The 22,913-nt window shown below is 43.2% G+C and overlaps 1 long non-coding RNA gene across 1 annotated transcript in view; it reads right to left on the minus strand.

The window, feature by feature from the left end:
* Nucleotides 1-567, minus strand: part of LOC140469145 (uncharacterized) — a 47,754-nt gene extending 47,187 nt beyond the window's left edge. The window contains exon 1 of the long non-coding RNA XR_011955977.1: nucleotides 490-567. This is a non-coding gene — a long non-coding RNA (uncharacterized lncRNA). The remainder of the gene's footprint in view (nucleotides 1-489) is intronic.
* Nucleotides 568-22,913: the final 22,346 nt, after the last annotated feature.

Consider the following 22,913-nt stretch of genomic DNA (forward strand, 5'->3'; position numbering starts at 1 on the left):
AATGCAGCACCTCACATTTATCTAAATTAAACCCCATCTGATCAATATCCCATTGCACTCTGAGGTAACCTTCTTCCCTGTCGACAATACCTCCAATTTTGTATGACCTGCAAACTTATTTACTATACCTCCTATGTTGACATCCAAATTATTTAAATGAATGACGAAACAAATCCAAAAATAAACACCTATCTCTCTAGATTTGAATATGCTCTGTGTCAATCCTGCCCTATGACTTTTAACAGAGAAACGCTGCACCTTGCCCCCTACAAAGATGGCGGCTCCGCACGTGTCCAGTGAATCGTTGCCCCGAATAAAGATGGCGGCGCTCACTCAGCCCTGGAGCCGCGCTGAGGCAATTCCCCATTTACTGCAAACGCGGGACTGGGACGTTCAAATTTGTGTTTTCCGACGTGCACAATTTGTTTATAAAACCTCTACTCTCACAGGAACACAGTTTTTCTCTCGTTTCCCTGTTTATTTCTTTACTTAACGTATCCTTTCGCTCCATAACTTCCCGAGCATTCATTACAGCGACTCTGCGCCACGCGCAAGGGTGATCACGTGGTTTAGTCTAGTCCCGCCCATCATTCACTATGATTGGTTGGAGTACCAACCGCCCCGCAAGGTCCTCCAGTTCCGCCCACCGTCCTTTCATTGGTCCGGTGCTGACATCAATCACCCGGGGTCGCTTTGTTGGCTAGATCATGCGCAGTGCATCCTGCTTTAGCTGATATGTTGGGTAATATGATGGGAGAGTTTACTGAAGGGAAGAATTGGAGAAAGTTAGGACTGCAGATGCTGGAGATCAGAGCTGAAAAATGTGTTGCTGGAAAAGCGCAGCAGGTCAGGCAGCATCCAAGGAGCAGGAGAATCGACGTTTCGGGCATTTCCCCTCCCCCCACCACCTTATCTCAGTCCCAACCATTTCCCCTCCACCCACCTTATCTCAGTCCCAACCCTCAGACTCAGCACCGCCTTCTTGACCTGCAATCTTCTTGCCAACCTCTCTGCGCCCACCCCCTCTCCGGCCTATCACACTCACCTTGACCTCCTTCCACCTATCGCACTCCCAATGCCCCTCCCCAAGTTCCTCCTCCCTACCCTTTTATCTTAGCCTGCTTGGCACACCAGCCTCATTCCTGAAGAAGGGCTTATGCCCAAACCGTCGATTCTCCTGCTCCTTGGATGCTGCTTGACCTGCTGCGCTTTTCCAGCAACACACTTTTCTGCTCTAAAGGGAAGGATCCCTTTGTGTGAGCTCTGCAGTAGATTTCCTTTATTCATGGAGGGAATTCCCTTCCTACTCATGACTGTATCGCTGTGATTGATGAATCAATGCCATCGGAATGAGTACATAAACACACCATTTTCACAACATCTGAGATCTTTAGCACATTGTATCATGCTCTTCTTTGGAGACAAAAAAGCATGAAATGGAGGCTCAAGGAATCGGACCATGAGTACGGCATTCATCCCCTTCAGCTTGTTTCCCCCTTTCTGTCAGATCATGGCTGGGCCAACCCAGACCTCAACACCTCTTTTATGCTTGATTCGTATAGCCCTCAACTGCTCAATATTTCAAAAATCTATCTGCCCTCTTAAAATAATTTGAGATAGAATCTGACCTTAGTGGTGGGAAAGATGCTGGAGTCTATTATAAAGGATGAAATTACGGCACATCTGGATAGTAGTAAGAGGATAGGACGGAGTCAGCATGGATTTATGAAGGGGAAATCATGTTTGACGAATCTTCTTGAATTTTTTGAGGATGTAACTCTGAAGCTGGACGAGGGAGACCCAGTAGATGTAGTGTACCACGACTTCAGAAAGCTTTTGATAAAGTCCCAGATCGGAGGTTAGTGAGCAAAATTAGGGCGCATGGTATTGGGGGCAAAGTACTAGATTGGATATAAAATTGGTTGGCTGATAAGAAACAAAGGGTAGTGATAAACGGCTCCATTTCGGAATGGCAGGCAGTGACCAGTGGGGTACCGTAGGGATCCGTCCTGGGACCGCAGCTTTTTACAATATTTGTTAATGATATAGAAGATTGTATCAGCAATAATATTAGCAAATTTGCTGATGATACAAAACTGGGTGGCAGGGTGAAATGTGATGAGGATGTTAGGAGATTACAGGGTGACCAGGACAAGTTAGGTGAGTGGGCAGATGCATGGCAGATGCAGTTTAATGTGGATAAATGTATGGTTATCCACTTTGGTGGCAAGAACAGGAAGGCAGATTACTACCTAAATGGAATCAATTTAGGTAAAGGGGCAGTACAGTGAGATCTGGGTGTTCTTGTACACCAGTCAATGAAAGCAAGCATGCAGGTACAGCAGGTAGTGAAGAACCTAATAGCATGCCGGCCTTCATAACAATGGGAATTGAGTATAGAAGCAAAGACGTGCTTCTGCAGCTGTCCAGGGCCCTGGTGAGACCACACCTGCAGTACTGTGTGCAGTTCTGGTCTCCAAATTTGAGGAAAGACATTCTGGCTATTGAGGGAGTGCAACGTAGATTCACAAGGTCAATTCCTGGAATGGCGGGATTACCTTACACTGAAAGACTGAATCGACTGGACTTGTATACCCTTGAGTTTAGAAGACTGAGAGGGGATCTGATTGAGACATATAAGATTATGAAAAGATTGGACACTCTGGCAGCAGGAAACATGTTTCCGCTGATGGGTGAGTGCCGAACCAGAGGACACAGCTTAAAAATACGGGGTAGACCATTTAGGACAGAGATTGGGTGAAGAAGTTTCTCCTCGAGAGTGGTGGCTGTGTGGAATGCTCTGCCCCAGAGGGCAGTGGAGGCCCAGTCTCTGGATTCATTTAAGAAAGAGTTGGATAGAGTTCTCAAAGATAGTGGAATCAAGGGTGATGGAGATAAGGCAGGAAGAGGATACTGATTAGGAATGATCAGCTATGATTATATTGAATGGCGGTGCAGGCTTAAAGGGCAGAATGGCCTACTCCTGCACCTATTGTCTTATTGTCTATTGTCTATAGTCTAGAATCACAGATTCCCCACTCTGTGGAAACAGGCCCTTCAGCCTAACAAGCCACACTGACCCTCCAAAGAGTAAACCAAAACCCATTCGCCTACCACATTTAGCTTTCACAATTCCTTGGGTTGGAAAATTCTTGCAATTCACTGAGAGAAAAAAAATCTTTACATTTTGTTTTAAAATTAATGTTCCCTTCTGTAATGTCCCCTGATTTGAGACTTCACTGGTGCTAGAAGATCTCGTCAATATCTACCCGTCAAGCTCCTCAGAATCTTGTTTACACAAGATCACCCCTTATTTGTTGAGATTCTATTGAATAATGACCTAACCTGCCTAGCTATTCTTGATAGGTCAACCTTTTCATCCTTGAAGCAGCTAAGTGAATCTTTATTGAATGGTCTCCAATGCTGGTATATCCTTTATTAAATATGGGAGCTAACATTGTATACAGTACTCCAAGTGAGGTCTCAGCAACAGCCAGTGTGGTTAACCAATCCTCAGTCCATACTAATACATTACCCCGATACGGTGAGCTCCTATATTGTGTAGTTAACTTTTATGTAGCACCTTATCATTTACATTTTTTAATCCAAATGCAGAACATCATTGGCTTGCCCTTTATCAGCCCTGTTTGTTATCTCCTCAATGGACTGTTGCAAATTTGTCAAATACCGTTTCTCATTCACAAAACCCAGTCTTACCATGTTTCAGGATAAGCTTTTCAAAATGTCCTGCTATTTCTGACTATTATATTCAACTCTGTCGTATTACCAAAACAGACATTAAACTAACTAACTGGGTGGCGCGGTGGCACAGTGGTTAGCACTACTGCCTCACAGCGCCAGAGACCCAGCTTCAATTCCCGCCTCAGGCTACTTTCTGTGCAGAATTTGCACATTCTCCCCGTGACTGCGTGGGTTTCCTCCGGGTGCTCCGGTTTCCTCCCACAGTCCAAAAATATGCAGGTTAGGTGAATTGGCCATGCTAAATTGCCCGTAGTGTTAGGTGAAGGGGTGAATGTAGGGAAATGAGTCTGGGAGGGTTGTGCTTTGGCGGGTCGGTAGGGACTTATTGGGCCGAAGGGCCTGTTTCCATGCTGTAAATAATCCAATCTAGTCTATAGTTTCCTGATTTCTGTCTCCCTTTCCTTCTTGAACAGGCTCATCAATCCACTGGATGTTCCCTTTATCCCTTGATTTTGGAATATTCCAATCAATGCCTTAAATGTCTCTGCAGCCAGTTGCCTTAAAAATGTTTGATCCAGGCCATTAGGTCCTGTCTGCCTTTAGTCCTATTAGTTGGTCAATACTTTGTCCCTTGTTACAAAGACTGTTATAACATTTTACTTCCCATGAGTAACTTGCTTATTTGCTACCTTTAGGATGATGACGGTATCCCCCTTCATGAAGATCAATGTAAAATATCGGTTTAAATTATCTGCTTTTTCCCTGCACCCATTATCAATTCCAGAGTCAGAACCTCCAAGGGTTCGATGCTGACTTTAGATACTACATTTTTCATATACCTGGATATCTCTTGCCATTTGTTTTTGTTTCTTGTCAATTTAATTACATGGTCAGTTTTCTTCCTTTTTACTCATCCGCTGCTATGTCATTTTTACCTTGTGGGTACTGCCCTTAACTGCCTTTATTACCCACGGGTGGTTCACCTTTCTCTTCGAGTTCTCCATTTTGCCCTAAATTAACTTTTGCTCAGCGTTATGTTTAAAAAACCCATCATATTACAGTGTCCGAGCATGTGATTTGTTTAAAATATTGGAATCTTCAATGTTCTGATTGGGTTTTACTATTTCAAAGTAGAGCTGAGATCATCTGGAAAGGAGGTGGCAGCTGTTAATTTCCAAAATTAATTTGAATACTTGCAAAAAGAAATTATTTGCAACACTGAGAGCAGGGGGCTAGCCAAGTAGCTATTTTAAAAAGGCGGCACAGTTGTGATGGGTTCAATAGGGGCGTCTGATTTCAAAAGCAAAATGTGATCCAAGTGGTTTCCTCCCACAAGCCAAAGAAGTGCAGGTTTGGTGATTTGGTCATGCTAATTTGCCCATAGTGTCCAGCGATGCACAGCTTCCGTGCTTTAATCAGGGGTAAATGTTGAGGAATAGGTTTGATTGAAATACTCTTCGGAGGGTTGGTGTGGATTTGTTGGGCAGAAGGGCCTGTTTCCACAACGTAGGGATTCAATGCTCTGAGTAATTTTGGGGATCTAACAGAATCCTGGTATGCAGAGGGTTCTCTGTTAGTTAAAATAGTATTGTACACTCAGCTTATGTTACCTTCTGAAGCAATTTGAGGTTGACTGCTCTGTACAATTTCTCAGAACAGATGCTCTGGAACCAATCAGGGATCATCTGATAATGTGATTGATTAATGAGCTCAAAATAAGCGACCCTTTTGGTAAGATTCAATGCAGCATGATAGAATTTAGTTTTAGGGTGAGGAATTTGCTTCTTCAACTAGTGTCCAAATTTAAAGGCAGTCACAAGGGTATGAAGTAGCAGTTAGCTAAACTGGAATGGGACTATAGTTAGAATGTTAAAGCAGAAGAATATATTCAGTTATTTTATAATTCCCAACAATATTTATTGACTTGTAAATGAAATGCACGATGAGCAGCGGTGCAGAGCTGAGGGAATTATGAGGGACATCAAGTTGAAAGAAAAGATGCACAAAACTGCAAAGATGATGGTAGACGAGAAGGTTTAAAAATTTCAAACTATCGAAGGATGAACAAAAAAAAGATGGAAGATAATTTGTCCCTTGTCAGAGAGACTGTTATAACATCTTTGCACCCATTAATACCTTGCTTATTTCCCATCTTTAGGATGGTAGCAGTATCTTCTGGATTAGTAAGATAATTGGGCAAATTAACCCACGAGTTACTCAGCCTAAAACAAGGAAGGGTTTAAAGGGACATGGGACAAATGCTGGCAAATGAGACTAGATTAATTTAGAATATCTGGTCAGCATGGATAAATTGGACCAAAGGGCCTGTCTCCAATTTGTACATCTGAGTCTAACTGACCATCTGTTTTTTGAGAATCATCATTTTCTTTCATTGTTGGTTGATGCTCCATACCCTTGCTTGGTGAAACCCTTTTTCTCTCCCATGTTGTTGCACATGCTGTAATAAAGGTTGTTTAGTTCGGTTGGCTGGATAGCTGGTTTGCAATGCTGTGATGCCAACAGTGCAGGCTCAATTCCTGCATCGGCTGAGGCTCCATCTTTTCAAACTTGTCCCTCACCTGAGGTGCGGTGACCCTCAGGTTCAACCAGCACTATTTCTGTCATGACAGAGCAGCCCTACTGCCTTCCAGGGCTATGGTGACTTTACTTTGACTCAGTTACAAATGATTAGAAATTTTAACTCTTTATTGTTTGGTATATTTCCTTTTGGTGATTTTTGTTATGAAACCCAGCGACAGGGAAGGAAAATGTCTGATCATGAAAAGTGTGGATAAAGTAGACTTGCAGGGAGGAGAAAATAAGGACTGCACATGCTGAAGATCAGAGTCAAGAATGGAGTGCTGGAAAACACAGCAGGTCAGGCAGCATCTGAAGAGCAGGAGAATTGACGTTTCGGGCATAAGCCCTGCATCAGGAATGAGGTTTGTGGGTCAGGGTTGAGAGATAAATGGGAAGGGGTAAAGTTTGGGGGAAGGTAGCTGGGAAAGCAATAGGTTGATGAAAGTAAGGGAGAAGGTGATCAGTCAGAGTGGGGAGTGAGGGACGGGTCCTGAGGGCGGTGCCGAGTTGCTACAGCAGAAAGTGCAAAACCTGCGTTCACACCACTCCCCGCACCTCCGCCCAAGGCCCCAAGGGATCCTTCCACATCCATCAGAAATTTACCTGCACCTCTATCAATGTCATCTATTGCATCCGTTGCATCCGGTGTGGTCTCCTCAACATCTCATAAACGGGACGCCTTCTTGCGAATTATTTCAGAGAAGGTCTCTGGGACACCCGCACCCAACCTCACTGACCCGTGACTGAACACTTCAACACCCCCATCTAATCCATCAAAGACATGCAGGTCCTGCGCCTCATCCACCTCCAAACCGTTGCCAACCGACGCCTGGAGGAGGAACGCCTCATATTCTGCCTTGGGACCCTGAAACCTCACGAGATAAATGTGGATTTTAAAAGCTTCCTCATTTCCCTTTGCCCCACATTATCCCAGTCCCAAGCCTCCAACTTGGCACCGCCCTCCAGACCGGTCCATAACTCCCCCTCTGACTTATCACCTTCTCCCCAACTTTCCTCCACCTATCGCTTTCCCAGCTACTGTACTCCAACCCCACCCCCTCCCATTTATCGCTCAGCCCTTGACCCACAAGCCTCATTACTGATGAAGGGCTTAGGCACAAAACATCGATTCTCCTGCTCCTCGGATGCTGCCTGACCTACTGTGCTTTTCCAGCATTACATTCTCGACACTTGCCTTCACAGCAAAATGCTACATGTTAACTGTCAGTTTCATAGATAATTGTGGAATTGATTTTGTTAATTGAGAAATTTGGGCTACTCCACCAATGAGCCAATGTTTGAGCCAATTTAAAAACTTGAGACTGGGCATCAATGAGGCACTGTGGGCCATCAGCAGCAGCAGAATTGTATTCCTCAATCTGTAGTCTCATGGATTGTCATATCACACACTCAACCATTAGCATCAAACCAGGAGACCAGCCCGGGTTCAATGGAGAGTGCAGGAGGGCATCCCTGAAGCAGCAGCAGGCGGACCTAAAAGTGAAGTGCCAACCTGGTGAAGCTATCAAACGGGACTACTTGTGCACCAAACAACATAAACAGCAAGTGATAGGCAGAGCTAAGTGATCCCACAACCAGTGAATTAGGTCTACATTCTGTAGTCCTGTCACATCCAGTCGTGAATGATGATGGAAAATCTTTTATTTAAAAAAAAGCTTGCTGTAGGAGAACACTCTCGTGTATCCCTATCATCAGTAATGGAAGAGCCCAACACATTAGTGCAAAAATTCAGGCTGAACCTATTGCAGAAATCTTCAGTCAGGCGTGGATGATCCATTTTGGCATTCTCCAGCGGTCCCCAACATTGTAAATACCAGTCTTTAATTAATTTGATTCATTCCACACGATATCAATGAACGGTTAGAAGCACTGGATACTGCAAAGATTATGGGCCTGACAATATTCTTGCATCAACCCGACAATATAGAAAATTGCCCAGATATGTCGTGTACACAAAGCAGAACCAATCCAACCTGGTCATTTCCTGCCCTATTACCGTCGCTCACCAGTAAAGTGATGGAAGGGGTCATCAACAATGCTAACACGCAGCATCTGCTCAGCAATAACCTGCTCAGTGGTGCAGAGTTTGGGCCCTGCCAGGGCCACTCAGCTCTTGAGCTCATTACAGCCTTGGTTCAAACGTGGATAAAAGAGCTGAATTCCAGAGGGGAGGTGAGGTGACAGGTCTTGTCTTCAGAGCCGCATTTGTGGCACCAAGGAGGCTGAGCAAAATTGGAATCATTGGTTGTTCGGGGCAAATTCTCCTCTGGTGTCATACCTGGGAAGCAGGAAGCTGGGTGTGGTTGTAGGAGGTCAGTCTTTTCAGCTCCAGGACATCTCTGTAGGAGTTCCTCAGGATACTGTCCTGGTTCCACTAATCTTCAGCCATTTCATCAATGACCTTCCCTCCATTATAAAGTCAGAATGTGCACTCACTGCTGAACATCCCCAATGTTCAGCACTATTTGTAACTCTTCAGATACTGAAGCAAACTATGTTTAAATGCAGCAAGGGCTGATTAATATACAAGGTTGTGGCAAGAAATATTTGTACAACCCCAGTTAAAGACCATCTGCAATAAGAGACAATATAACAACCATCCCTTGACATAAATTTCCATCACTGAATTTCACTCTATTAAAACCCTGAGGGTTACCATTGACCAGAAACTCAACCGGACATACCACACCAACACAGAGTGGCTACAAGAGCAGGTCAGAGACTAGGAATACTGTGGTGAGCAACTCACCTCCAAAGTCTGTTCACCATCTCCAAGACACACGCCAAAATGGTGAAGGTACGCTCGCCGCTTGGCTGGAATGGTGGGGTTCCAACAATACAATCAGCTTTACACCATCCAGGACACGCTAGCTGTTTGATTGGCATGACATCCACATGCACTCACTCCCTCCACCGCTAATGCTCTGTAACAGCAGTATGTACGATCTAAAGATGCATTGCAGAGATTCACCAAAAATCCTTAGGCAGCAACTTATAAACCTACAACCACTTAGATCTCAAAGGACAAGGCCAGCAGATCCATAGCAGTTTTTCTCATCTGGTAATCCCATAACAGGAATTAGTTGCATTTAAGACAGTATATAATTAACTAATAATTTGCAAAATTCAGTGTTACTAATTCAAATAAAGAACCTTCAGATAACGAGTGGACCATTGTGATATTTCTGCAGTGTTGCCCCCTTGCTGAAATAACATGCATATGTCTGGAACCTGCCTTATTTAACCCTAAAACACATGTTTTCAACTTGTATCTGGCACAATAAATGTTAACAGATGATTTATGTGCAATGGTACTATACAATCTAGACTAGAAATCCTAAATATCAATTTCCAAAATATTCCGTGATGGATTTTGAATTGATTGTTTCACACCCCACTGTGAAAGAGTGCAATGGAGGGTTGAAACCAGACCTCTAATTCCTCACCTGATAACTGGGAATTTATGATAGTCAAGTGATATCTGAAGATCTGTACATAACCGTGGAAAGATAAAGATCCGAAGCCCTAAATCAAATTGGTTAGCTTAAACTGAAAACACACGAGGTATATTTCTATAAAACTTTCTCTTAAGTTAGAGATTAATTTATGACATGAAGGGGCGGGGAACTACATTGTGTCAAGTGGATCAGAAGGTTTCAGTTATGATTTTCTGCAGGTCTTTACAAAATGTGGGGTGAGTCCCTACTTGAGGTCACAACATGAAGTTTTGGTGTCATGAGCTCCAAGGTAGCAATGGTCAAACCCTTCACCACCCAGACAGTCTGAGTTTTAACAATTTTCAAGCCTTAAAATGGTGTCACCGTGGGAACAGGTTTGAAAAACTCTGACCTACTACATCTTTTAAATAATTGACATTGGGCTGTGTTGGAGTTTATATCAAATTCTTCATTGTTTTTAATCCTTTTAGACTTGGAAGTACTGTGGTATCCTTTAATTCCATGACTTCCCACTCGTTTCAGGCCCTGTTTTAGTTTTGTAAAATGAGAGTCATGTTTATGCAAACCTTACTATGTGAACTGAATGTCACAGTTCCAACATTGCAAGAGTGAAAGATGGCAATTCTCTGGTCGCTCAGTGAGCTGCAGTCAGATCAGCAAAGATCAGAATCTCTGGGGCATTTAAGGAAAGTTCAGTAATACAGATGAAAGACTAAATGTTTCCCTCTTTGCCAAACATGCTGGTTGGTTGGAGATGAAGTACTCTGTTGTTATTCACGTGACTGATTAGTGTGTTTGTGAGGTTGGGTGTGAAGGAGGATAGTAAATCACAGTGGTGTGAATTAGGAATATTGATGTAATTCACCCTCTTCGATTTTCTTTGCCTCATTCCAAAAGATTTGTCAACAGACAAACAGAATTTAACTTTGCTTGTGAGTGTATCATCGAGGAACATTTCTTTATTCTGTATCCCAATGCTGCTGACATGCTCACCCTGTTTCAGAGGGATTTGTAAGCTGTGGTTGTACCATTCGGAAGGTAGTGCTTGAGATTCTCCTCCTATCCAAGTCAGAAAGAGAAATGGAGCTGGTGTTGGCGTTACTGAGCTCTGTTGCTATTTGAAGTTAACGAATCTTAGCAGAAGGAGTTGTGTTGAGCCAGAAGGTGTCGGGAGGTTGGATATAAATTGTTGTATGGAATACTTGGAATTTTTGTTTAAAATGTGTCAGTTTAATAGTCCTTTCAGATTTTAGATTTTTATTTAGAATTGAAATTACCGATATCAAATATAATTCAGGGCTGAGTGCTGCATTTAGTGGCATACTGGACAAGTTCACAAGCATTTTGGATGATTTTAGCAATGGCAGGAAATCTGTGTTGATTTCTAATTTGAATTTCATCTTGCTTCAGAGCTATTTAATTTCCCCTTTTTTATCTTTTCTTTTAAACTGCATTCAAAATGAAGTTTGTTACTTTAATGCTTTTCTGCACCTCCTTCATAGATTCCCACAGAAAAGACAATTCCATCTCCCTCATTTTTGCTTTGGGAGCAGTATTTTTGCAAGTTGACTGTTGGTATTTCTATCTGTAACTGGGTTGTTAATCTACCATTTTCTTCCTGTTCAGAGAAAAAGACATGGCATTGATGGAAGGATAACTTAATTGGGATTATAACTGGATGAGCGACACAAATACTCTGGCTGTATGAGCAGCTCAGCGGCTGGACATTCTGCAATGAATAACTGTCCAAAGCCTGAGAGGCACTTTTTGGGAGTGTGATGGAACAGTCTCTATGTGCTTGGATGAATACTGCTCCAACAGCAAGGAAAAAGCTTGACATTGTCCTGAGCAAAGGAGCCCACTTGGTTGACATCCCACCCATTGACTTCTTTCTCAATGGCACACATTTGCAGCAGTGTGTACAATACATAAGATGCACTACAGCAACTAACCAAGGCTGTTTTGACAGCACCTTTTAAAACCATGATCTGTGCCATCCTAAGACAATGGTAGCTACTGCTCCCTTACTAATACAACCACCACCCAGTTCCCCTCCAAGCTGTTTAATGTTTTGAATTGGAATCATATCATCAAACCTGTACCACATCCTGACTGCACTGTGGGTGTACCTTCAAGAGGGCAGCATACCACCATTTAAGGGCAATTGGGAATGAGCAACAAATGCTGGTTTCATTGGCAACCCTCTTATTCCATGAAACCATCTTCAATAAAAGCAAGTAATGTAAATATATCCTGTGGTTACAGTGCAGCTGTGTATACAATCTGGAGACACTGTGCTATGAACCTAACCTGTCTTAATAGTATTCTAGCTAGAACACTACATTTAACTGAAAATTTATTCATTAATCAATCAATCATGAGAGGGGAAACAGCTTTGTCATTTTGAAGCAATGTCATGGTATTTCATGATAATCCCGTTTAATTGAAGACCTCTTTGTCTTATACAGTGTGATGTGAAAGTTTCGATATAATGGCCATGAATAAAAATCACCCAGAATTACTGGAATTATTGAATAATCATGCAGAATTTTAAGTATGAATTATGTTTGTTGTGTGAATGTTGTAATATTGGAAAACTAATAGAAACTAGCACCCTCTCCCAGGGTGAATTAAATACCAGTGGAACTTTGTAATGATTGTGTTTATACAAATCTTTAAAGAGGCTGTTTAAAAAAAATGAAGATTTTCTTTTGTGATCCAGATAAGAAATTGACATGTTTTAGAAATATTTGACTTTTTTTCCTGTTTGAAACATAAAAAGCAAGTGTTGTAGTAAGCCGCTTGAGCCTGCTCTGTCACTCAATATGATCATGGCTGATCATCCAAATGCAGACCTTGTTCCCACTTTCACCGCATACCATTTGATCTCTTTAGCCCTAAGAACTATATCTAACCATTAAAAATCTTCAATGTTTTGTCCTGAAATACATTCTGTGCCAGACTATTTTGTGAGTTCCCCACTATCTGGATGAAGAAATGTCTCCTTCTCTCCCTTCTGAATACCCTAATCTTATATCCTTTAGACGATACCCACTGGTTCAGGCCTACCCCACCATGAAGGCCAACATACCATTTGCCTTCACTGCCTGCTGCACCTACATGCTCACTCTCAGTGACTGGTGGACAAAGACACCTTTAGTTGCACCTCCCCTTTTCCCATTATATTCAGTTAATTTCACTTCCTGTTTTTGCAACAAAAAAAAAACACTCAACTTATCCAAACCACAATGAAGCATCTCTGTATCGTCCTCACAGTCCATCCTCCTCACAGTTCACCCTTCCACCCAGCTTTGTGTCGTCCACAAATAGAAATAGTAATAGATCCCCCATCTAAATCATCCGTATATATTGTAAATAACGGGGTGTGAACCATTGATCTCTGTAGTACCGCACTGGTTACTGGCTGCCACTCAGAAAATTTGTTTTGTTTCCTGTCTGTCAACTAGCTCCCTGTCCATTGAAATACACCAACCCCAATCTCAAACCTGTTCTTTGGTTGGATCATCTGGTAGTTGCCTGGAGTGTATCTAGTTGTGCAGTTGTCGGTACACTTCCTTGCAGTAATCTGTTCTATTCTGAATGACAATGGCTCCTCCTTTATCTGCTGGTTTGATGAACAATGTTGTGATTGATTTTGAGAGTCTGGATGGCATTGCGTTGTGAACGGGTGATGTTTTGCTCTACATGGCAGGTACTCATGTGACTCAGCCCACATTATCTATCTTATACGTTGCAGGAAAGGATGCCCAGAGGCATGGTACATTGGGGAAACCGAGCAAAGGCTACGACAACGGATGAATGGGCACCGCACAACAATCAACAGACAAGAGTGTTCCCTCCCAGTTGGGGAACACCTCAGTGGTCAAGGACATTCGACCTCGTACCTTCGGGTGACCATCCTCCAAGGCGGACTTCGGGACAGGCAGCAGTGAAAAATGGCTGAGCAGAGGCTGAAAGCTAAGTTCGGTACCATAGGGAGAGCCTCAACTGGGACCTTGGGTTCATGTCACATTATAGGTGACCACCATTGTACTACACACACACACACAGATACTCCTACACACACACACTCTCACAAAGCACTCCTATTGACACATGCACACGGACACACATATCCACAGACACACACACACACACTCCCATACTCACACATGCACCCCCTCACAGACTTAAGACACTCTACACTCACTACACACACACACAAAACCCCCAACCCAGACAGACACACACAGAGAGACAGACAAAGACCCACATGCACACATATTTTGTGGGATGTATTTGTCCTTGCAGGGTTACATTCTACTTTACTCAAAAACTGCAAGAATTCATGTAAAACTCTGTTATCTTACTTTTTAGATTAGAATCAATCAAAACATCAAGTCATAGACAGAGAACACAGGGGTGTAACACCTTCAACATATTGTCTAACTCTTACCATTGTTAACAGCTATCCTGAGAATGCAACTTTTTTAAAAATGGTTTTGTGATTTACACATGAAAGAAGTGAAACTATTGTGATATTCTAACAGATGAAAGACTTAACAGACAATCAATTTTTCAATGTATAATTTCAGTTACGTCACATTGTAAATTTTTACTATAAATTCTGTGTGCTAGGATTGAGCCGTCCACTACCACCTGATGAAGGAGTGACGCTCCGAAAGCTAGCGTGATTCCAATTAAAATTGTTAGACTATAACCTGGTGTTGTGAGATTTGTAACTTTGTACACCCCAATCCAACAGTGACATCTCCAAATCATTCCAAATTCTACTTTCCTTCTGCTTTGCCTGTATGTTATATTTAGCGAGAACAAGGTCATTGACCAGAAAGATTAATACTGCCTGAGCTTTACAGTGCTTCCAGATATCGCGGAGCTGCAGTATTTTGTTTTGCACTCAGCCATTTATTGTTCTCACTTGTTTCTTTGTGAAAGATCACAAAATTAACTTGGATGGATGAATTTAGGATTCCCTTTAGCAATGTTGGGAGAAGAAAATGTCAGTGTTTCAAGTGCTGATAAAGTAAAATAAACTGGTAATTAGTAGAAAGGGTTTAGAGGGATATGGAACAAATGCTGGCAAATGGGACTAGATGGGCGGCACCAGAGACCCGGGTTCAATTCCCGCCTCGGGCGACTGTCTGTGTGGAGTTTGCACGTTCTCCCAGTGTCTGCGTGGGTTTCCTCCGGGTGCTCCGGTTTCCTCCCACAGTCCAAAGATGTGCAGGTCAGGTGAATTGGCCGTGCTAAATTGCCAGTAGTGTTAGGTAAGGGGTAAATGTAGGGGTATGGGTGGGTTGCGCTTCGGCGGGGCGGTGTGGACTTGTTGGGCTGAAGGGCCTGTTTCCACACTGTAAGTAATCTAATCTAATTAATTTAGGATACCTGGTCAGCATGGGCAAGTTGGACTGAAGGGTTTGATTGAATGTTATAAAACTGTGACTTCATTGTCTCAATTATTCAAGCTGTTGAATACTTCGAGGAGGAAAAGGAGAATTTATGCAGAGAATGCACTTGAAATGATGATCGAGGTATATCAAACTCACATCATTTCATGACCTTTTCCTCTGGGTTCTTCAATGACCAAACTTGTTTTGTTATCTGAATAACTATGTATCATGTGATTTGTTTTGCACAAAATATTTCGTTAGGATCTAGTGAACTGTTAAGAAGTGTTCATTTTCAAAATTTAGGCAGCTTGATTGTTAAGCAAGAAAAGGTTGGCATTTTACTCTCACTGATTCATTTTTCTATAAAAGATAACAAGCTTTTTATCTGTTCTGGGCACTGAATATATGGAAGTCAATTCTGAAGGAAAAAATCCTCATCGGTAATGTTCCCACATATGTGGAGTAATTGCTTCTGGTCACTCTTCAGGCTCTAGAGGCGAGGAAATAAATGAGTTGGCCAAAGTGAGCAACATCATTTGGATGGTCTGTGCTCGTTGGGGAAACTTGCAGGATCTGTAGAAGAAACATGTGTTTCGGAGCATATGCAATAAACCTGAACATTGTTACTTTTCACAGAGCTTGGGACCTGATTGGAGCAGCAATGAAGCTAGTATTTGTTTTTTAAATTTCCAAGCTTGCCAAATTATTGTTGGTAAATGTAGGTGACATTATCAAAGCACCTTTCATAGTCCCCAGCTAGAAATTTGGTCCCAGTTTTGTCAGTCCATCCATTCCAATGGATAAGAGGTATTTTAAATGTGAGCACTCCATTTAACTATTTGAATTAATCACTGAAGTATTCAAGTCCACTTGGATTCTTAATTTCAAATTACTCAATGTGATTTTTTGTCCCCCCTGAATTTGCCAAGCACTGGGCAGTTCTGCAATGTTCCAAATATTTACAATAGATGCATTCACACTATTGAAGGCAATCTGGTCAATTTGAATACCATTCAGGTAGTCAACAACAATCCATAAATAACTTTATGAATTGCTTACTGTACACCAACGCAAGCCAAGTATTAGTGAAACCACAGATTGTTTCCCAAGGCCTCCCAAATCTAAACAGTGCATTCCAGATATGCTCACTATCACTATCTGGGAGCAGTCTCCCAAAGTACTCCCAGAATTTAGAAAGCACATACACTGCCCTCCAAAGCTAAATCTGCTGTCACAGGCTTCACTCTTATTGTATACATTGACATTTATTGTCCAGTTCTTTAATGTGACAATTGATTTTACAAACAATTCATAAAATATTTTAAATCCTGAAGAAATGTGACGTCAAGTCTTCGTAAAAGTGAATTGAAAGTGTTTTGTTTGTTTGACCTTTGGCTCTATGTATCAGACCGAACTGAACCTTTAACAAGATGTGGGATGTTTCCCACACACTTTGTTTAAAAAAGCAAAGATTATGCTCTGAGATTTAAGTGTTCAATCAGGTTTGATCAAAAAGCCTTCCAAAAATTGAGAGTTTGATTTCAGCCCCTTTAAAGAGACATGCTCTTGGCCTTCAGTTTTGTGACATGTGATCATACTTTGATAAAGGTGGCTGTGTACAACACTGCAGGATGTTGTACTGAAGTGCCTCATTGGGTGAATGAGCTTTATTACTGGTGTAAACTTGGCTAATTTTGAGATGGAATATTCCTTTGAGTTAAATCTTGTTTTTAAACTGAGGCGTGCTTGTGTTACGCAAGTGTGGAAACTATGCTCATGTTTGCAATGAACCTTTCACTTTTGGAGATTAGTATTTTTCCGATCTATTTTGTAAATAAAGTTCAATATAGAAAGCACAGTGCTGGAGAACCGCAGGTCCAGCAGCACCTCTGAGGGGAAAAACGTTGTAAGTTCCAAGTCCAGTGATCTTTTGTCCATTCAGACAAAGAGTCAGTGAACTTCAAATGTAACATTTTTTTCTCTTCACAGATACCCTCAGAACTGATGAGTTTCTCCAGCACTTTGTTTCTGAGGTTCAGATCTCCAGCACCTGCAGTTTATTGTTTTGTTATCGATCCTATGATTTGACTTGGGGAGCGAGAGGCAGCAACTGTAATCAATTTGGATAAAGCTCCCCAACCATGGAAAAAAAAACACATATCTTTACACTTTGCAAAACATTACTGCAAATAAGAAATGCAATTAAGCTAAATGCAAAAAGACATACCACCTGCCGTGTCTCAAACTTGCTACTCATCTTTGAGGACTAATCTGTCAGAATTGTGTTTGCTCGCTTCCTTAGAGATCACAGTCCACATATGTCCCTGTTCCAATTCCTGGGCTGGGCCCGGGTACCACATTGCAGTGGGGTGGGGAGCTTTGTGTCAGCCTGAAGTTTTTGTTAAGAGCAACATTGCAGGTTGAAGTTGACGATTTTGACTAATATGGTATCATCAAACTTGGAGAAAATCCTTCCGAATGTATTGATCAACTGTACTGAGCTTGTTTACATGCAGTCCTGTTAGTAGTGCTGTAATATTCTAAGTTAAGAATCACACAACACCAGGTTATAGTCCAATAGGTTTAATTGGAAGCACACTAGCTTTCCGAGGGCCGCTCCTTCATCAGGTGATTGTGCAGTGCACAAATAAAAGGCACGGAATTTATAGCAAAAATTTACAGTGTGATGTAGCTGACATTCTCCATTTAAAAATACCTCGATTGTCTGTTGAGTCTTTCATCTGTTCGAATACCATGATAGTTTCACTTCTTTCATGTGTCAATCACCAAACCTGTTTTTAAAAGTTGCATTCCTGACACTGGCCCATCAAATCACTCATTGTATTAATCACTGCACAGTCTCAACAAAGGAATGAAACTGGATGGACCACATTACATCTACCAATGCACTGGAAAATACAACAACACAGCCCTCTTGAACCTGCAACTTCCGCCTCACTGTGGGCCAACAACAGCAACAGAACTGTACTCCAGCCCAATCTGAAATCTCATGGTCTAGTATATCCCCCACTCAACCATTAACATCAAGCTGGGGATCAACCCTGGCTCAATGGAGAATGAAGGAAGTCATGCCAGGAGCAATTCCAGGCATACCTAAAAATGAGGTGCCAACCTGGTGAAGCTAACCAATGTGCATGCCACACAGCGCAAGCAACACCAAATAGAACTATGTGATCCAACAATCAATAGATCAGATCTGAGCTCTGCCACACCTCGTCATGAATGGTGATGGACAATTAAACAACTCACTGGAGGCAGCATCACAGATATCCCCACCCTCATTGATGGAGGGGACTCACACATTCATGCAACAGATAAGGCAACAGCATTTACAGCAATCTTCAGCCAGCAGTGCCAAGTGGATGAGCCTTCTCCATTGGTCCCTGACAACACAGATGTGAATTGAATTGGTTGAAAACTCATTTCAAATCAGATCAAGTAGTGTAAAGGCTATGGGCCCTGCCAACATTGTGGCAATAAGACTGATGGCTGTGCTCCAGAACTTGCTACACACCAAGATAATTACTGCTCCAGAACTGGCACCTACCGACATTGTGGAACCTTTCCCAGTGTTGTTCAACACAAAAACACAGGACACATCCAACCCAGCCAATTCCCCTCCATCAGTCCACACTTGCTCCGCAGTGAAGTGTTGGAAGGTGTCATCAACAGTGCTGTCAAGCACATACTCAGCTATAACCTGCTCAGTGATACCCAGTTTGGGTTCTGCCAGGGCCAATCAGCTCCTGAGCTTGTTACAGTCTTGATTCACAAACTGACAAACAGCTGAATCCTAGAGGTGAGGGTGACAGCCCAGTCCCACTCCAAGACCACTATTTCGACTTCAGTGATATCACCGGACCTCACCACAGTCTCAGCTCATTTTTTGAAACTCTCATTCATTCCTTTAGTTAACTCTAGATTTCATTATCTAAACCCACTCCTGGCCAGTATCCCACAAACACCGTCCCTATAATCTCCAGAATATTGAGAACTCTACCGCCCAAGTGCTCACTTGTACCAGAACTTGCTGATCCATCAAAAGGTTCCCATTTATAAGCAACAGCAATTTACTTTCACACTCTTGGTTTAATTCCTGGCTGTTATCATTCCTATCTCCCTGCACCACACATCCTTTCATATCTCAATAACTCATTTTAGTATAGACTCCCAATGAGGTGTTTATTTTTGAGTTCAGCTGTATGACAGTTTCTATAGATTCCAAGGCAACAGGTCTGGAATTCCCACCCTCTAAGATCTGCTTGCTTCCTTTAAGGCGTTCCTGACAAATTGCTTATTTGGCAATGGTTTTGGTCACCGGACATAATATTCTCCATCTGTGGCCTTATGTCAAAAGTTCTCAATATTTTTGTGAAATTAAAAATATGTTGATTTGTACAGATATCTTCTACTCTTCACTACCTCTGAGTGAATAATCTGTAATGTCTCTTACCCAACCACATTGTGGGAGTGCCTTCACCATACAAACTGCAGCAGTATAAGGAAGTCAAACACCACCCTCTCGACAGGCAACAGGGCTTTGGCCTCGATCACTGGTATCTGTGGAATACACATGATGTTTCAGGAAGTGCAATATGAATTATAGGGATTGAAAATGGTGCAGAATTTGACTGTCAGAAATGGAAGGAAAATCCACTCAGTTACTGCAAAAAAGAATTCTTGATTGTCAACAATATTGTGGAAAAAAATAACCTGATAATGGAGCAGCATATGGTCAGGAGCCGGGCAGCAGTGGACAATCCATTTATGAAAAGGTCTGTGAACGTAATAGTAAAATACTAAACATGGCAAAAATACACTCATGTGAGACTGAAGAAGCTAGATAATGAACAAGTGGATGTCAAGGAGCCCAGAGGTGAATCAGAGCAGTGTTCACTTTTATAATCCCACAGTCAGAGATGTCTAACACAGAAACAGACTCTTCAGTCCAACCCATCTATACCAACCAGATATTCTAATCTAATCTATTCCCATTTGCCAGCAGATGGCCAACGTCCCTCTGAACCCTTCCTATTCAAATGCTTTTTAAGTGTTACAATTTTAGTTACCCTTTAGGCTCCTTTTGAATTTTCCCCTCTCACCCTGAACCTATATCCTCTAGTTCTGGGCTCCACCACCCCAGGGTAAACACCTAGTCTATTTAGGAGAAAGTGAGGACTGCAGATGCTGGAGATCAGAGCTGAAAAATGTGTTGCTGGAAAAGCGCAGCAGGTCAGGCAGCATCCAAGGAGCAGGAGAATCGATGTTTTGGGCATAAGCCCTTCTTCAGGAAACAGCGATTCTCCTGCTCCTTGGATGCTGCCTGACCTGCTGCGCTTCTCCAACAACACGTTTTTCAGCCTTCATCCTAATCCAACACCAGCACCTGCAAGTCAAGAGTGAGGGGGGAATGCAAAATATAAGAACCAAAGAACTAGGAACAGGAGAAGGCCGTCCTGCTCTTTGAGTTTGCTCTTCCATTCAATAAGATCATGGCTGATCATTTCGTGGACACAGAACCATTTACCCATGTTCTCACCGTAACCCTTAATTAATTATTTATTTTTAATAAAATCTACCTCAGCTTTAAATACGTTTCCTGAACTAGCATCAACTACTTCCCTGGGCAACGAATTCCATCGAGGTCAAGACGTTCCTTCTCAATTCAGTCCTAAATTTGCTGCCTCTAATCTTGATGTGATACCCTCTTGTCCTGGCTTCACCTGCCAATGGATGCGGTCTCCTCTACATTGGGGAGGAGACTGGACGTCTCCTAGCAGAGCGCTTTAGGGAACATCTGACTCCACACTGACTGTGTGGAGTTTGCATGTTCTCCCCGTGTCTGCGTGGGTTTCCTCCGGGTGCTCCGGTTTCCTCCCACAATGCAAAGATGTGCAGGGTCAGGTGAATTGGCCATGCTAAATTGCCCGTAGTGTTAGGTAAGGGGTAAATGTAGGGGAATGGGTGGGCTGCGCTTCGGTGGGTCGGTGTGGACTTGTTGGGCCGAAAGGCCTGTTTCCACACTGTATATCTAGTCTTGATTAGTCTAATCTCCGGGACACCCGCACCAATCAATCACACCGCTCTGTGGCCCAACATTTCAACTTTTTCTCCCACTCTGCCGAGGACATGGAGGTCCTGGGCCTCCTTCCCCACCACTCCCTCACCACCTGACGCCTGGAGGAAGAACGCCTCATCTTCTGCCTCGGAACACTTCAACCCCAGGGCATCAATGTGGACTTCAACAGCTTCCTCATTTCCCCTTCCTCCACCTCACCCCAGTTCCAAACTTCCAGCTCAGCATTGTCCCCATGACTTGTCCTACCTGCCTATCTTCTTTTCCACCTATCCACTCCACCCTTCCCCCCGACCTATCACCTTCATCCCCTCCCCACACACCTATTGTACTCTATGCTACTTTCTCCCTACCCCCACCCTCCTCTCACTTAGCTATTCATGCTTCAGGCTCACTGCCTTTATTCCTGATGAAGGGCTTTTGCCCGAAACGTCGATTTCGAAGCACGTTGGATGCTGCCTGAACTGCTGTGCTCTTCCAGCACCACTAATCCAGAGTCTGGTTTCCAGCATCTGCAGTCATTGTTTTTACCTCGTTGATTTTAACCCTATTGCGAATCCTCTTGCAAGGATGCCTGCCTTGAAGAAGTTTTCCTCCTCTCTCTACAAGAATCGCAGGGAGTCCCTCTCCTACTGCAACTCCCAGGTCATTTCCTCTGCTCTGAAGCTCTTCAACCATGTCCTGAAACAAATTCGCTACCACAGCCACATTTGCTTCCTCAGTGCCTGCCTCCATAACCAACTCATCCCACACAGACTCCAGACCACCTTTAAACCAGCAGAGTTCGGACCCGAACAGGACAAACAGTACAGACTACAGATGCAAAAACACCAGCAACGGTTCTCCTTCAAGATCCTCCACTCCACGCTCGCAGCAATGCGCCGGCACCTAACCTCTCTACAGTCAGCCCTGCCTCAGCTGAGGGCCACACTCTCTCAGAATTGCAAAGGACCCACTCTGTACTACATCCTCAGGAGAATTCATACTCTCAACAAACAGTATTTCAATTCCATCTCAAACATCATAAACTATAGAACAACTAACTTTTACCTACCCACCTCCATAACCAGCGCTCCTCAAACATTCCAGAAGATTCCCCTGGCCTCTGGAACTGTTCGGACGCCATTAGCCATGTAGCTGGTGCAGCTGCCACCCCACGCTGATTGATGATGTCACTTCCTCCCCCATCATGGCCATTCCACAGCCACTTCTGCCCCTCACAATTCCTCATGCACCACATGGGACAGCACTTCTGCCCCTCACATTATCGCTGATGTCTCACCCTCAATGACATTCCCCCCCACCACTGCTGTGTTTGCCACCACTTCTGCACCAACGCCACTCACCTGCATTCTGCTGACACGCCCCCTACAGATCCCACTATCACCATCCCCGCCCCCCAGAACCCTGAGGGGATCACCACCCCTGCTCATGACTCCACCCCCATTCCCACCACCACCACACCCATTCCAGTTACCAGCTCAGGCTCCACTCCCAGCTCCACACCCACACTGGATCCCAGCTACCATCCCTGCCGAGTTTTCACCATCCCTCCAAACCTCCCCCTCACTGAGGATGAACGATTAGTCCTCAGCAAAGGACTCACCTTCATCCCCCTCCGTCCACGCATCAATGAATTTAATA

Source organism: Chiloscyllium punctatum, chromosome 48, assembly GCF_047496795.1.
Source record: "Chiloscyllium punctatum isolate Juve2018m chromosome 48, sChiPun1.3, whole genome shotgun sequence".
Classification (NCBI taxonomy): Eukaryota; Metazoa; Chordata; class Chondrichthyes; order Orectolobiformes; family Hemiscylliidae; genus Chiloscyllium; species Chiloscyllium punctatum.